We start from the raw sequence: 18,124 nt of genomic DNA, 5'->3' as shown, positions 1-18,124 counted from the left end.
GCGGCCCCAGCAAGCCTCCCGGTGCGAGTCTGGGCTTGTCCTCGGGTGCAGCCTCAACTTGACCAGGCCCTCCTGCCCGACAAGGGAGTCCCTCCCTAGGTGGCCTTCTGCATTCTTATTCTTCTTAATGCTCTCCTTGATCTCGTGAATAGGGGATTTTCTATCTTGACTTGATTCCATGCCTTGAAGATTGAATATGCGATCGTTGCCATGCCTGTGCATGGGTTCGGTCAGCAAACGTGGATGTTTGTTGCACCAACAAGTTGATGCATCCATTTTGCATCATGTTTTCATATCGATATTTTTTACACTATGGACTTTTATTTCACTTTATAATACAATTCTTATGCCTTTTCTCTTTTCTTTTGCAAGTTCCACATGAAGAGGGAGACTGCGGTAGCAGGAATTCTGGACCGGAAAGGGCTATTTCGGAGAAACCTTTTTTGCACAACTTCAAATGAGCTTAAAATTGATGGAGAATTATTTTGGAATATATAAAAAATATTAGAAAAATAATCAATAGAAGGAGGTCCACCAGGCAGCCACAAACCTCAGATTGGTACCTGTGCATTGCTAGTAGTATTGATACCTATGACATGTTTGCTCTTCATATGAAGTCTCAGCTACTCCCCGATTCATTTAGTCGATTCTTATTTGGCTTTTATGAGCGTAGTTTAAACAACAATAGTGCATGAAATAAACCATTACTGACAGGGAACTCCTTTCAGAAAATCAATTCTTAACTCTTGAGGACAATTGGACTCCCTTCAACTTTTTCTTTTTAGGTTTAAAATGTTTCCTATTTATTCATAGAAGGCAGGAATTTCTGCTGCAATAACGTCAAGGATGCAATCAGGTGGCTGATGTAGCCATACCTTGCACAAATTATTCATAACCCCTTCCCTAGCTAATTTGTGAGCCGCCATATAAGCTGATCTCCTAACCGAACACATCCTGAACAACAGGCCCTTGCGAAGAAAGGTCCCTTTCAGTGATCTGAAGCTTCCCAACTATCTCCTTGCAATCCATCTCAATGTGTATATGTGCTGCATTGACCTCATCCACCAGCTGGGCCGCCCTTTTGCACGCCAATAGCTCCATCTTCGCTGGCTCCACCCACTGCGAGAAATAGTGACATGGTTTCTTTGGTTTCTTGAAAATTATGAAACAATGCAAAATTAACAAAATATGCGTTAATAGAATTGAGATTTGTGAAGTAAATCAAAATACATCTCCAGTAAGACATGTTTAATGAAAACACAATTTGTTACACAGATCTCATATGCTTCTTTAATTCTGGATGATCAACTTTAATCAAGATTTCCGTGATGAAAATAATAATCACTCTCACATCCAAACTTAAATATTGTAAATATAGTATTGCAATATCAAACACAATATTGCACAGCAATTTCGTTGACACAACTATACTATTGCTAGTTCAACGGAACAAAAGTATATACACCATCGAGAACATGTACCAAAGGAAACTACCTTCTTACTATAGGTTAGAATTCGTAGTGCAGCAAGGCTGGTGCTTCTTTTAGCACTTGCCAACCATTTTTTATTAGAGATAGTAAGTATCAATTGAAAGGTGATCTTAGAATATAGAGGCGATGCATTAGCAGTACCTTCTATGGGCTGCCAATCCATGTAAATTGGATAAAAATTGGTTCATCCTTCATTCTGGACTTGAATCAAGGATAGGCTGCTATAGCTTTCTAGTAAAAACACAATGCAATCCTATTAATAGTAGACTCAAGCAAGCATCAATACACATAATTTGTTAGATCTTTGGTATGATGGTGGTAATTCCTGCACGTCTTGACTAATACAAATACACCTGAAATATAATACCCTACTAGAAATCTAAGCCTAAAACATACAATTTGCCGACTTTTGGTATGTTTCAGACTTCGAAGGAAGACATTATTAAACATACCCATTCATATACAAAATTGTATAAAAACATGTTTGCTACAACATGGGAGCTAAATCACTCCAGCAGATTAGTGCCAAACCTACCCCGCTTGTCCGTCGGCACATGCTAGCAAGCACAGCACATTGATAGTCAGATAGTGGTAGCTGGGCAGAGAGAGAAGATCAGACCGACCCACCCAAGCAAGCAGAGCCAGCAAATCCATGGCGGAAGCAGAGGTGCACGGAACAGACCGGTGTGGCGCCGGCGCCGGGGACGCTGTGTCCATAGCTCCCCATCACCTTCTTCAATGACATGGGTTGGCACTTCACGGACCCTGTCGAGCGCCTCTTCTTCTACCGCCAGGTCAACCCGGCCGCCGCGTTCCCGCTGCCCACTGCCTTCCCGCCACATGCACTCACCCGCTTCCTCTAGCTCGCCGGCACCCTCAGCACCGCCGCCCGTTGCTTCTCCTACTCCATCGGCCATGATGCGCTCGACCTCTGCCTCCACTGGACGGAGGAGAGGGATCCCGCCGCCGCCGATGCAAGCAGATCACCCTGTGCCCCGCGCCGCCACCGCTTCTTGATGGAGGAGAGGAACCCCACTGATGATGAAGTCCGAGCCCCCTGCGTCTCGGGCCGCCGCCACGCCGCTGCCTCTGCTCGACGGAGGAGAGGAACCTGGCCGCCGACGATGGCCGAGCCCGCTGTATCTCGCGCCGCCACCACTGCTTGAGGGAGGAGAGCGACCCAGCGGAGGTGAGGATGAGAGAGGAGGGAGGGATGGGGACGATGGAGGCGAGGCATGATGAAACGTGGGCTCTCCTTTTTTGACGGGAGATGCGGGATCTCCTTTTCGAGTCGATTCGGCGGATGGCAGAGTTTTCGTTCGCCGGAAAGAATTGCTAAGCGTACTTTCGGTGAGGTTAGTTGTTATGTTAACGGTTAGATCTAAATGAGTGGGTTTGATCATGATGCTCTAATTGCTTGAAGGTGTTGTGTGTACATTAGATGGGGTGTGTTTAGGCAAGAAAATGTTCTCTTTTTTAATAGTAGTATAGAAGAAGGTGTCGTTGCCCATGGCTGCGGGCACCGCAGGCGCAGTGGCAGTGGCAGCCGGGGTCGCGCGAGGTGAGCGGTGCCAATAACCCTCCCACTACGGCTGGGGCAGGGGCTGCGGGCGCGGTCCAACCCCTTCAGCATGTCGCTGATCAATCTCCTGCCAGAACGGGTCACGGAGGCGCTCAACCTGCGCCTGCTCAACCCACGACGTGACCAACCAACACAAAGTCGACGCCTGGTCCGGCGCAAGCCGAGATCAATTGGTCGTGCCGCCCGGAGGGGCAGAGACAGCGCATGCACCTTGCCCCGCGTTGGGCGGGTGCGACAACACTGAGAACAGCGCCATTGACCTCCAGCGACCACGCCCGCATGGGGAAGGGCCTGGTTGACCAAGAGGCTGGTCCACAAGAACAGCTTTGGCCGCCTCAAGTCCCTCTGGCTACTGGTCTGAGGCCGTCACTGGGGTGTCCATCACGTTAATGTCGTAGGTGGATGTGACCGATCAGTGGCTGGTGACGGGGGGCAATATCGGCATTGGCCATGGCTCCGTCCTCCTCGTCCATGTATTCGGCATTCTTCGAATTATACTCTAGCATATCGGTTAAATAATCGATAGTGGCTACCAAATGGGTGGTGGGTGGGGTGCAAAATCCCCTATTATACGCCTCGAAGGGTTGGTAGTTGAAGGCAGAGGGCAGGTCCTCCTGGATGGTCATGTTCTGAATTCGGTCCAGCGCCTCGTTTATCATTGCATGGGTCACCAAAATCGAGGCTTCCAGGCCAAATTCCAGAGTAATGGAATGGGGGCCGATCAATGCCCTGGCCAATCCTTGATTTCTGCTGGTCGTGCTGAGCTTGGGGTGCGGAGCTGGATCCTTGAGGGGATCCGGGCTGTCACTGGAGGTCAAGGACGGGCTTTGGTCCTTACTTATGGCTTCCCGATCGGGTTCGAGATCAGGCTGCTTTGGGATGGGGGTGACCCCTGGCTGTTAGCTGCCGCTTCCTCGTAAGGGCTCAAGGCCAGGCAAGCGTTGTGAAAGGAAGGTTCGGCCGAGATTAACTCTTGGCCTCTACCTCCTGATTCTACCTCGAAGGTCGAGGATAGGTCTTCCGCAGTCATGCCGTGTCCGGACACGGACAGAGTCTGCCCCCTGCTCGAAGCAGAGCTCTCCTGACTTGAAGCTATCGAGGCCGATCCGCTGATCATATCAGAAAGGAACTCCGGAGCGGGCATGGCGAGGGTGCAGGAGGGGGAGTGAATCTAGTGAAAACCAGATTGCCCCGTGGGTCCGCAACGTATTCCAAATCACCGAATCGAATCCGGTGTCCGGGGGCGAAGGCGTCGACCTGACCCAAACGACTAGTCGGGTCTGCGTGCTGTAGAATACTGCCAAATGTGAAGAGTTGTCCAGGGACGAAGAAGTCTCCACATCTGATGCCCTCTCGTATGATCGGGTGAGCCATCGATCCTTTGGGCGACCCTATAATGAAACTCTCAATGAAAGCACCAATGTCGATGTCAAAACCGACAGACCTCGGGGTAGGGGATCCCGATCTGTGGATCTAGAATAGATGGGGAACAAGGGACGATGAACAAAATGTTTACCCAGGTTCAGGCCCTCTCGAAGAGGTAATACCCTACGTCCTGCTTGATTGTATTGGATGTATAATATGGTTTACAGAGTAGATATACCTCAAGATCAGCATGAGCTAAATTGTAAAGAGATGAGGTGATGAATGTAGCTCTAGACCTAAGACTAAAAACCCTCGGTTTATATAGATACCGGTAGGTTTAGGTTACCTAAGATATATTACAATAAGGGTTTAAAGAGATCCCACGCCTTCTTAACTTGGAGGGCACACCACGGCTTCATAGATCTCCTATCACTATACATCTCCACCAGTTCGGCCCATGTACAATGGGTCATCGCCCCGAGGACCCCTTAGTCCATGACTCCCTCACCAGGGAGAGGGGAGTTTGGACAGTGGCTCTATTTGGTGTCGTCCTAATTGACCAAAGAACCACCGACAACTCATCAATCCAGCGCTTGCCGCATTTCCGCAGTCTATCGAAAGTTCTTGTCTTCAGGCCTCGCGGCACCTCAGCGTTCATCCTCTTAGCCTGCCCGTTGCTCCTTGGGTGGGTAATGGAGGCGAAAGAGACCTTGCTCCCAAGGCTCTAGATGTACTGCATGAAGATGCGACTTGTAAACTGGGTGCCATTGTCGGTGATTACCCTGTTGGGCACTCCAAAACGACACACCAGTCCCTTGAAGAACTTGATAGTTGACTGCGTCGTCACCTTTCTCACTGGTTCCACTTCGGGCCACTTTGTAGACTTGTCGATTGCAACATACAAGAATTCAAAGCCCCCGGTAGCACGGGGGAAGGGGCCCAAGATGTCGATCCCCCGGACCGCGAAAGGCCAGGACAAAGGGATGGTCTACAAGGCTTGAGCTGGTTGCTGAGTATTCTGAAGTGGAACTGACATGCTTCCCACTTGGTGACGAGCTCAGTTGCATCCTGGAGGGCGGTGGGCCAGTAGAATCCTTGCCGGAAGGCTTTCTTGACAAGTGCGTTTGATCCAAGATGCGAGCCACACGTGCCTCCATGTATCTCCGCCAACAGCTCTAGTCCATTCTCTTGACTGGTGCACTTCAACTTCATGCCGCTTGACCTCTTTCTGTACATAATGTTATCCACAAACTGGTATATTCTCGATTGTCGGGCTACTTTCTCATATTGCTCTGGATTGGCAGGAAGTTCTCCAGTTTGCAGGAATTGGACTATGTCATGTTCTTGTGCCACAGCCTGTGGCTCAACGACAAGGACTGAAGGCATCTCTTCAGCTGTGGGAGCACTTGCTTCAACGACAAGAACCTTTTATTCTGCCAGAAAGTGTGGCTCTTCACCCGGCGTAGCATTTCTCCCGACAACCTTTCCACCGGCAGCTCTAGGGAACTCTGCCGGGAAATGCTTGCCAGTGTTGAGCTTCCTTCTTTTTCTGGCCAAGGTTGACAGGGAAACTGTTGGTGGGTGCGGTGGAACACAAATGTGCCTAGTTCCATAGGAAGCTTCTGGGCAGCGCACTTTGATAGGTGCTCAACGATGTTTCCGCACGGGGTACATGCTTTGTTTGCAGCCCGTCGAAGTGCTCTTCCAACTTCCTCACCTCTTCCACATGGGCTCTGATAGTCTTTGTTCACCTGCTTCACGACAAGCTGGGAGTCACCGCGTATGATCAACTTCTTGATTCCCAGCTCGACAGCGATCCAGATCCTAGCAAGGAGTCCTTCATATTCTATCGTGTTGTTGGTGGTGCCTTCCCTGAGGAAATGCATTTGGACCACGTACTTGAGGTGTTCTCCGGTGGGTGCAATGAGTAATAATCTACACTAGCACCTTGGAGCGAGAAAGCATCGTCAAAGTACATGATCCATTCCTTAGGGGCCTCCTTGTTGGGGAGGGCAGTTTCCACATGTTCTTCATAAGGTGTTGGCGTCCATTCTGCTATAAATTCTGTTTATGCTCTGCTTTAGATGGTTGTTATGATTTCAAACTTCAAGGCAAAACTTGACAGCTCCAGAGCCCATTCTACTATTCTACCGGTGGCCTCGGGGTTCCTCAAGATCCGCTGTTGTGGGAGGCGAGTCACAACAGTGATCTCGTGGGCTTAAAAGTAATGGCGCGGCTTCCTTGAGGCCATGAGGAGGCCAAATATCAGCTTTTGGACTCCAAAGTACCTTGACCTAGCCCCTATTAGAGGGTGCTGACAAAGTAAACTGGTCGCTGCACCACTTTATTTCTTGCAACCCCCTCCTGTTCGTTAGCGTTGATCTGTGGATTCCCCCCGTCACCGCCGGCAAGCTTTGTCAGGGATAAAGTTGGCTCAAGGCTAGCAGGTTCTATCGTTGTAGCTTCTTCGCATTCCACTTCCCTGTGCGCCACTTGATTTGTTGCCACTAGGATTAGCAGCAATCGCTCTTGTGGTTTGGGTGTGACCAAGGTTGGAGCAAAAGAAAGGTAAGCTTTCAGATCCTGCAGCGCAGCCTCAGCCTCTGGAGTCCATTTTACTGGACCAGCCTTCTTCAAAATTTTGAAGAACGGCAAGGCGCACTCGGCGGATTTAGAAATGAACCTGCTTAGTGCGGCCACACAGCTACTCAAGCTCCTCACATCCTTAACTATCTATGCGGCTTGGATCTGCTCTATTGCTTTCATCTTGTCGGGGTTGGCTTCTATCCCTCGATGAGACACAAAGAACCCAAGGAGCGTGCCAGATGGAACGTCGAATACACATTTCTCTAGATTAAGCTTCAATGTTCAACTTCCGCAAATTTGCAAAGGTCTCTTCTAAATCTTCTATGAGTGAAGATTTGTCTTTGGTTTTGACCATGATATCATCCATGTATGCTTCAAAGTTCCTGTGCCGCTGTGGCTCAAGCCCAGTCTGCACGGCCCTTGCGAACATAGAACCAACATTCTTCAGCCCGAACGGCATATGCACGAAGCAGTATGTGTCGCGTGCTACTTCTTGACCTTGCGTTGCTTTTTCCCTTGAAGAGGAAAGGGTGATGCAGAAAACTAGAGATAAGTACTTCCCTTAGTTAGAGAACCAAGGTATCAATCTAGAAGGAGACAATGCACAAATCACCAATACCTGCACAAACAATCAAAAACTTGCACCCAAGGTGATAACGGGGTTGTCAATCCCTTCACGGTCACTTGCAAAGGTGAGATCTGATAGAGATAGATGAAACTAAACAAAAGATAAAGTAAATATTTTTGGGTTTTTTGGTTTATAGATCGGAAAGTAAAAGATTGTAAAATAGTAGATCGAAAACTTATATGATGGAAAATAGACCCAGGGGCATAGGTTTCACTAGAGGCTTCTCTCAAGATAGCAAATAACATGGGGGTGAACAAATTACTCTCGAGCAATTTATAGAAAAGCGCAAAGTTATGATCATATCCAAGGCAATGATTATGAAATATAGGCATCACGTCCGTGTAAAGTAGACTGACTCCTACCTGCATCTAGAGTATTAAGTTCATGAAGAACATAGTAATGCTTTAAGTAAGATGACATGATGTAGAGGAATAAAGTCAAGCAATATGATGTAAACCCCATCTTTTTATCCTTGATGGCAACCATACAATACGTGCCTCGCTATCCCTGCTTTCACTGGGTGAGGACACCACAAGATTGAACCCAAAGCTAAGCACTTCTCCCATTGCAAGAAAAACCAATCTAGTTGGCCAAACCAAACCGATAGTTCGAAGAGAATTACAATGATATCAAATCATGCATAAAAGAATTCAGAGAATATTCAAAAAATATTCATAGATAAGCTGATCATAAATCCACAGTTCATTGGATCTCGATAAACACACTACAAAAGAAGATTGCGTCGGATAGATCTCTAAGAACATTGAGGAGAACATGGTATTGAGAATCAAAGAGAGAGAAGAAGCCATCACTACTGCAGGATGCTGCTAATGCGACACTACGATCACAGAACCGTCGACGAAACTGTGTGCGATGCCATAATCGCAAACAGTGGTGTAAGAAAAACCGTCAAAAAAGGTGAAAAATGTTTGCGATGGATGATGCATCAAACACGGTTCAGATTTTAGTTGCGTGTGCGATGCAGGGCATACGGTTCAGTTCAATTAACTGTTTGCGATGAGGAGGAATAAAAGAAACGGCCAGCCAGATGAAGGTGTGTGCGATATAGAGAATACGGTTCACTCGGCTGGACTGTTTATGATTAGGCAACACAAAAGAAACAGTCTGCCAGATCAAAGGTGTGCGCGATATACGGGATGCGGTTCACTCGGATGAACTATTTGTGTTGAGACAAGAGAACAAAAACGGTTCAATATAACAAGATGTGTGTGGTACGCGGCAAACAGGTCTGTAATCAGAAATGTGTGCGAAGATCGATAATAACACAGATGGTTGCTGCTAATAAGACATGTGTGTTGTGCGATGGGATTGCATACAGAACAACAACATTATATACACACTTATAAGGGCATGGTTGCATAATCAAATTAAACATCCACTTACATAGGTGGCTACTACAACAATGGAATTTGCACACACGAAAGTAAACTATTAAATGCATAATTACATAGGTGGCTACTACACACATGACATTTCCACACACCAATCAAGTAAACTATATATTACATGCATGATTAACTAGCATAAACAATCATTTGATCATCATCTACTTCTTGTGACGCTTGCTCTTCTTGTGGCTCGATCTGGGCTCGTCGATTTGGGTAACGAGGAACTTCCTGATGTCAAGGATCTGCATGTGCATCTTGTAGCATGTGTACATGCTCTTGGCCGTGAACCTGAGGTGAGGTTCATCCAGTTGACGCATCCAGGCCCTATGCCAGGATAGGGGTCTTGTTCTCTGGGCATCCTGCTTCATCTTTTCTTATTAGGGGTCGATGATGGCTGAGGCAAGTTGGACCAAGGAGTCCTTCTTCGTGCTGCCCCAGGCCCTGTAGTGGTCATGGATTTCGACAAGGTTCTTGCAGGCCAAGCCCGTAACACTGAGCGCCTTTACATCATCTGTGATTTCCACCGTGGCGAACTTGTAGTCGGTGTTGTTGACAAACCTATTGAAACGGTCGCAAGGCTCTGTGGCCAGGCAGTAGTGGTAGATGAGGACATCATGGTGCATGCACAACTGGGCGACGACAACCTTCTGATCTATGCCGGGACGATCGGTGGTGTATTGGATCGAGGTCGATGCCAACCACCTTGTACTTGTCTCGAGCAAGCAACTGCTCAACATTGTTGCCACGCCATGCTATTGATGTAGTCATGCACCACGGCCGGGTCAATGGTACACCACCGAGAGATCCGTCTCCCTCGCGTGGGTCAACACTCTATGCTCGCCGAACTCCATTGGAGCACCGCTAGACATCCCGTCTCTATGTGTCGCCGTGGGTGTGCTTGTTGTGTTGTGGGGCGCGATCAAAAGGTTGAAGAGACTAAGGTTATAATGGCTGCGAGAATTAAAGGGGAACCCGGACGGCCAGGAATATCGGCAGGCCCTGATGGCAGTTCTAATTTGCAGCGTGTAACTCCATCGTGTCATACGTAACTGCATCGTGTGGCAACGTGCGCGGTGCAACATCATGCATATGGGGCCCCCGACGTGATCGTGTGCACGCCCAACCGCTGGTAGAGCATGCACGGAGGGACGCGAGAAGAGTGCTCCGCAGTTGCCTCAATGGCGAGCAACCATATATATATGCATATAGTAGTGGAACACGCAAGGAAAAGGTGTCCACAAGCCTAGCGCGCCGACGGACGCGAGTAGAGCGTGCCAACGGACGCGAGCAAAGCGTGCCGCGGTGCCTGACGACAAGCACAACGCGCTGCGGCGCCTAACGGCGAGCAGAGCTTGCCGAGGGACGTGACCAGAGGCCAGCACAGTGATAGGTGGCTAATAAGACAAAATGTGCGAGCGATGTTGGAGACATCAAGCACGAATCAGATTAGAGTTGCGTGTGCGATACGTGGCATACAGTTGATCCATCCGAGCTGTTTGTGATGGAATAAGCCGTGTGTGTTGCCGGCAAACGCTTGCTAGTATATAACCTTAAATTTAACCAAAAAAGTGTTAATGCATGTCACAAAAATTGTATAGCTAGAAACTATGTTCAAATATGACTCCAACAATATAATCTTTGGCGGCATGCATTCGTATTTTATTAGTTAAATCCTACATATAAACCAGGATGGGGGTATAGTAGGTAATTAAATCGCAAACGTTTTTTTAATTAACCGTATGTGTATGTGGCCTTTCGTCCTCCTCTCGCACGTCTTGTCACCCCACTGTCGCAGACGGCTTACGGCGCAAGCTTGCGTAGCGCGCGGGGGCATTCTTTTGGCCAAACGGTGGCGTCAATGAATCATCGGTGAGCCTGTTCCCGTGCAACCTCACAGGTTCCCGCGCAAGCTTCCCGCCTGACTTGGTGAAATCCCCCAAAACCCCAATGCTTACCGGCCTGCTATATAAACCCTCACGGCCGGCGAGTCCTGCGTTGCATTTTCTCCTCCCTCCCTGTAGCTTATCTCGTCTGCCTCTCCCACAGTCGCCAATGGCACCGATCCATCATCGTCGCTCAGACACTCCGCCGTCATCAGAGGACAGCTCTAGCTAGGAAGCTACAGCGCGGTGGCGGTGCAGGCCCCGGCATAGTGTAGTGCGCGTGGCGTCCCTATTGGGTGTGTGCGAAACAGCCACCACACGCTCCACCGCCACTGCCCGTCGGCAGATGCTGTTGGCCGCCGTTGCCGCCACACCATCGTCGAAAGCCAGGGCCATCTCCTGCTCCGCCGTCGTGGCCCGATGGCGGGAGGTGGTCGTCGTGGCCGCCAGCCCACTGCCGGCCATCGTGGCCATCACCCGCTCCACCATCGAGGCCCGAAGGTGGGAGGTGTTGGTCGTGGCCGCCAGCCCAACGTCGACCCCCAGGATCATCACCGGCTCCGCCGCCATGGCCCGAAGGCGGGAGGCAGAGGTGGAGGCCCGCACGTGCGTCAGCGACCTTGCGCGCTACATCAAGTTCCTGCGGGAGGAGGAGGAGCGCCTCGTCGAGCACGCAAAGAGCCTTACCGCAGCCGACGCAGAGGCGAGGAATCAGGAGATCTACGAGCAGTCCGGCCACTTCGAGAGGGATCGTCTGGAGCGGCAGTGCTTGTTCGAGCTGGCGAGCGTCACTAAACATGCAGTAATGGCAGGCACCATATTGCATTTGTCCAGCTTGTCGGTAGGCTCCTCCTCCTCTGCCTCTTACTGAGCGCGCTCGGCAAAGGAGAGGCTGCCGGAAGTAGCACAAAGCCCCTCCGTAGTAGTAGTATTTAGGGGTTATTTTGTTTAGTTCATCTGACTATAGATGTGTGGTGGAACTATACAATGCACTTAAAATTAGCTAGTATATATAGTTGAACTAGCTATTTCATTACGTGGTTGGCCACAATTGGGGAAAAGTTTGGTTGGTTCAGCTGTCGAGTTGAACTATTTGTATAAATTAAGAATGCCTGCTTAATCTATCAATGAAATCTATGCTTAATTACTGAATTTTAGTTGCAAAAAATAAATAGTGCTAGTGATTTTTAGCTACATATTTTGACAAATCGCAGTGTTACCAGGATTGACAAATGGCAATGTTACTAGATCAACAAATGTCAATCTTTCTAGATTGACAAATGGCAACATACCCAATATGACAGATGTAAATCTTACCAAATTGTTTGTACGTGGCTGCACATGGTTCATCCAAAACAACCATTTGCGTTGAAGGGATGCACAAATCCTGCCCTGCGAATTTTCCCTCGACTTTAGGGGGAGACCATAGATCTCAATTTGCATACGGGTGTTCTATATAAAATGTTTGCGATCAAGAGCTACAGAAATCCTGCTCGGCACATTTTCTGTTGGCTTCCTGGGGAAGCTGTCAGTTTGCATACGGGTGTTCTAACTAAAATGTTTGCAATCAAGAGCTGCACAAATCCTGCTAGGCACATTTTCCCTTGGCTTCCTGGGGAAGTTGTCGGTTTTGCATACGGTGTTCTAACTAAAATGTTTGGGATGAGTGTTTTATATTTAACAACCGAATTAAACTGTGGCTTGGGCGCCATTAATGGAGAGGATTCTAGCAAGGCGGGCGGCCATAGAAGTCAAAGGGCTCACTTTCCGGTGAGCCTACGCGGCGTACAGCTTGCACGCTTCCCGGTGAGCCTCAGCATTGGAGTACAGCTCGCACGCCTCCCGTTTAATCAAGCACTCAAGCACCTGTCCGCCCGGCACCTCCTAGCCATTAAAAGCGTGAGGCATGGCGTCACGTGAATGGTTAATAGAACGCACACAATTTATACGCACTGGAGCATGTGAATGTAGTTCAAATTTGAATTATGCACATAAAATGCCTAGAAAATCCAGATAATGTATAAAAATGTCCAAACGAACCCTAAACAATTCCAAAATTAAAAAACACTCATGTTGTTCTATGTTGACACTAGAAAATTTTTGAAAGCAATAAGAGGCAACGAATATCGTTTCGTCCCCAAAGGTGGCATGTTCCCTACCAAAACCATCACGCTTGTTGTGAGAAGCTCTGGTTTGTGAGACGCTTATACCCAAACATTCCCCAAATGGGACAAAAAATTTACCACGGCATGTTGATGCCGCTCCATGATAGCATGCCAAGTTTCATCAATTTCAGACGAGTTTCGGATTTACTAGAATCTAAAAACCAGGTATCTCAATGTTTGCAGCCGAGTGACGGTGGCAGGTTGTTTGAAATTCATTCCCATTTCTTGCATGGGACCTAAGCATGGAACCAAGGAAACAGATTTGATTTTTCAAACAGTTTATATGCACTTGAGCATGTGCATGTAGTTCAAATTTGAATTATGCACCTGAAATGCCTACAAAACTAAGTTAATGTATAAAATGTCCAAATGAACCCCGAAAATTCCAAAATTAAACACAACACTCCTGTTGTTCTATGTTGACACTAGAAAACATTTGAAAGCAATAAGAGGCAACATATATTGTTTCGTCCCCAAAGGTGGCACATTCCCTACCAAAACCATCACGCTTGTTGTGAGAAGCTCTGGTTTGTGAGACGCCTATACCCAAACCTGCCCCAAATGAACAAAAAATTTACCACGCCATGTTGATGCCGCTCCATGATAGCATGCCAAGTTTCATGAATTTCAGACGAGTTTTGAATTTACCACGCAATGTTTGTGGTCGAGTGACGGTGGCAGCGTGTTTGAAAGTCATTCCCATTTCTTGCATGGGAACAAAGCATGTAAACAAGGACGCATATTTGATTTTTCAACCAGTTTATATGCACTGGAGCATGTGCATGTAGTTCAAATTTGAATTATGCACCTGAAATGCCTGCAAAACCCAGTAAATGTATAAAAATGTCCAAACGAACCCCAAAAAATTCCAAAATTAAACACAACACTCCTCTTGTTCTATGTTGACACTATAAATTTTTTGGAAGCAATAAGAGGCAACGGATATCGTTTCGTCCCCAAAGGTGGCACGTTCCTTATCGAAACCATCACGCTTGTTGTGAGAAGCTCTGGTTTGGGGGAAGCTTATACCCAAACCTGCTCCAAATGGGACAATTTTTTTTACTATGGCTTGTTGATGCCGCTCCATGATAGCATGTCAAGCTTCATGAATTTCAGACGAGTTTTGGATCTACTAGAATTTAAAAACCAAGTATCTCAATGTTTGTGGCTGAGTGACGGTGGCAGGGTGTTTGACATTCATTCACATTTCTTGCATGGGACCTAAGCGTGCAACCAAGGACATCGATTTGATTTTTTAACCAGTTTATATGCACTGGAGCATATGCATGCAGTTCAAATTTTAATTATGCACCTGAAATGCCTGCAAAACCAAGTTAATGTATAAAAATGTCCAAACGAACCCTGAATAATTCCAATTTTTTGAAGACACACCTATAGTTGCATGTTCACTGCAGATAAAAGTTCAAGTAATTCAACCACCATCCTTTGCAGTTGTAACCCCATTACGTAATTCAAATCAAGACGAAAAATCAAGTAGATCGCACACAGTTTATTATCACCAACTGTGTGAGATGCAGCACAAAATATCTTGGAGCACCGTCGGAGTGTCAAGCAGACTAGCCTGCTCCTCAAAATATCATTTCACTGTTCAATCGTTGCTGGTGAAAGATGGGGATGTGGACCCGCGTCATGAGGGCAACTTCGGCGGCCCACTCCGGTGAGAGCACAGCCGCAACCGCCAGGCGCGTGCTAACAAGCTTCGTCAGGGCGACCGCAATTTGCGTCCGGGCGGCGAAGGCAACCCAAACGGCCGCTATTGCTTCTCCGGCGGCAGCAACATCATCTGCCTCGGGGATAGCAACTGGCGAGAGTGGCACAACAGCTATCCGTTCTGCAGCGGCGGCCATAGCCCTAACGGAGGCCATCCACGCCCAGCTCGTGGCGGTCACCGCACAAATCGAACGAAGCTTCTTCGACAACGGTCCACAACCCACGGCCGAAGAGTTGGCAATCGCCGAGAGAGTTCGAGCAGCCATCCGTTCCCGCGAGGCATACCTTCCCATGATGGGGCCTACCAAAGCCCAGATCACGGCCGCCCATGCCCAGCTCGTGGCGGCCTATTCTAAAGATATGGCAGACACGGATGGCGAGATGCTTGTGGAGTATGGTGCAATTGATGCCATGGAGCCCCTTCCCTAGGAGACCGTCGGGCGCGAGCTTGACATGGAGGCGGCGGTGGAGATCAACGAGCACTAGCCATAGTAGTACTCTTTGTTTTGTTTAATTAAGAGCGCCGGTCTTGAATTTGTTACAGTAATTTTTAGGTCAGCTAGCTCTATTTAATTGCTGAACTTGCTCGATTAAGAAGTGTGGGTGTGCTGTAGTCTCCTTTGTGTACCCAAATTATGCAATGACATGGATGACCACTGTAACCAAGGAAATTTGAACCAAAATTTTTGACGTTCAAACTCATCACACACGGGTTAAGCTATCTGAATCGTTTGTGATGTTCACATATCGTAACCCAGTTCTGAATAAGGGACCGTGTCTAATGACACTTTGCGCGCCCGTTTTTTCGCTGAATCGATTCCAAAGTTTCGGCTTCCACAGAAATATCTACCTCCCCGCCCCTCTCCCTTACCAAAAGTCACATTTCCCATGTTTCTGCCTTCCTTTCCAGGTTGAAAGCTTCACTCCTTGCTTGCAGCGCCGCCTCCTCGCCAGCGACCCTCCTTCACACTGCTCGGTCTCGCCTATCCAGGCAGGTAATCCACACCCAACCCCCATCCTCCTCCTGCTTCCACATCCCACATGCCCCAACCGCCGGCGTGAGCACGACACCTTCCATCCAAATCACCGACCCCTCCACCAACTAAGCGCCGCCCTAAGCCATGGTGCACGAAGTATAGCCAGGATCTCAAGGAGCATTTGGCAGCGGAGAAGCAAATCGCGGCCGCACGCGCGGATGAGGTCGCGATGGCTGCCATTTGTGCCGACCCCCAGATCTTGGAGGAGCACCATGCCATTTGCTAGCTACGCCGGTTAAGCATGCTTAGTTTACCCGTTGCGTGAGCTGCTCTTGCCTTTCCTTCACAAAATCTAGTGAATTGTGCTATCTAATTTTACCATGCAATCTGTTGCTCTAGTGTATATGTTCTATATGTCCTGCAGTGTGGTGCTCACTTATTAACTATTTTGTTAATTATTTGTTGTCTTCAGATAACTGTTTGGTTCAACTCTGCAAATGTGAGGTTCAATTCTTCAGGTTGTAATTTTGTATTGTCTTCCATGTGAGCAATAAATCGAATTTATGTTTACAAAATACATGAGAAACGAATACAATTGCTATATTTCCAAGTTGTCAAGCATGCTTGGTTTGGTTATACATTGTGCAATGTGGTTCTTAGTTAACATTTGGTTCATTTGTGTTGTGGTGTTTAGTTAACTGTTTGGTTCAATTCTGCAATGCGATGTTCGATAGTTGTGGGTGCATTCTATTATTGTATACCATGTGAGGAATAAATTGAATTTGGCCGTAGTAAATACATGAGAAACAAATACAATTTCTATGTTTCCAAGTTGTTAAGCATGCTTGGTTTGGTTAACTGTCTGATCTTCTATTAGGAGTATGTTATATTGTGCAATGTGGTGCTCAGTTAATGTTTGGTTCATTTGTTGTGGTGTTTAGTTAACTGCTTGGTTCAATTCTGCAATGCGACGTCCAATTGCCGTGGGTAGAATTTTGTATTGTTGTGTGTGTGAGGAACAAATCGAATTTGGTAGCACTTAATACATGAGAAAAATATACAAGTGCTATATTTCCTAGTTCTTAATCATGATTGGTTTGGATAAATGGGTTTTCCATGTGGCTTGAATTAATCTGATGAATCTGCAATGTGCTTATTTTTCATCAACATATTTTACTGATAGCATGCAAACCCTTACTTAACCTGACGACTAACTACGTTATATGTGTTGCGGGGAAACAATTGGAAGCACTGAGGTTTAGAATCGAGGTTAGCATGTGCATGGTCCATTCTCTAATAGCACATTATTGTGCAATTGCAGGAACCATTATAATATTTAGGTTTTTAACAATTTGGTCTTGCACATGTAGGTCCTGCTGTCAGAGGTTTTGACCCATTGTTCGACCCTTTTTGCATATCGAGAAATGAGTTGTCCATGAATATCAGTCAAGTCAAGAAACTCAGAAAGATTGTTAGGATAAAGAAATTAGCGTCAAAGAACAACAAGATCTTTTTCTGCACAATGAAGACGACATCAATTCACTACAGGATGGTACTAACTATTATACATTGCCTTTTTATTCCTTTGCCCCATTTCCAATATAGAGAAGATATTTATGCACATCCTTGTTTTCAGGCCTTTCCAAAGCAGTTCACTGATGATTACCTCTCAAACCACCTGTATGGTCAGGAGGCAAGGAAGGTACTCGTACAACACCCACGGTTCAATATTGAAGTGTTCCTAAAGAGGACGAAGGATGGAAGGTCAATCATCCACAGGCACTGGCCTAAAGTTATAAAGACCTTCAACATCAATGAAGGCTCAATATTCGCCTTCTGCTTCAGCAGTTTTCTAGATGAGATACATCTGCCTATGTACCGTCTATGATGCTAATTTCGAAAGGTTATAGATGTTGCATGTGAAACTTGGTGCTGGTGTAGTTGTGTAATGCGGTACTCTGATGTATTTCAATTATGAAAATGAAATATATTGTGTGCTTAATATGAAATGTCAATTAGATTAATAAATGCATAATTAATAATCGGATAATTACCCTGATAATTGGGTTTTCCTATTGCAAATGGTTATTGAGAAAACACTGTGTGTGATGCATTCAATAACGCACACAATTTCTAGGAATAAACCATGTTGGATTGATGAACAATCACACACGACCTTCTCTTGAAAATTGTTTGCGTTAGGCCACCTAGCGCAAACGTTTACGACATAAAAACCGTGTGTGATGGACAGCCTTTGCCACACAGTTTCTTCTACGCACCGTGTGTGACGCATTCAATAACGCAAACG

Source organism: Triticum urartu, chromosome 3, assembly GCF_003073215.2.
Source record: "Triticum urartu cultivar G1812 chromosome 3, Tu2.1, whole genome shotgun sequence".
Taxonomy (NCBI): domain Eukaryota; kingdom Viridiplantae; phylum Streptophyta; class Magnoliopsida; order Poales; family Poaceae; genus Triticum; species Triticum urartu.
This window is presented reverse-complemented; position numbering follows the sequence as displayed.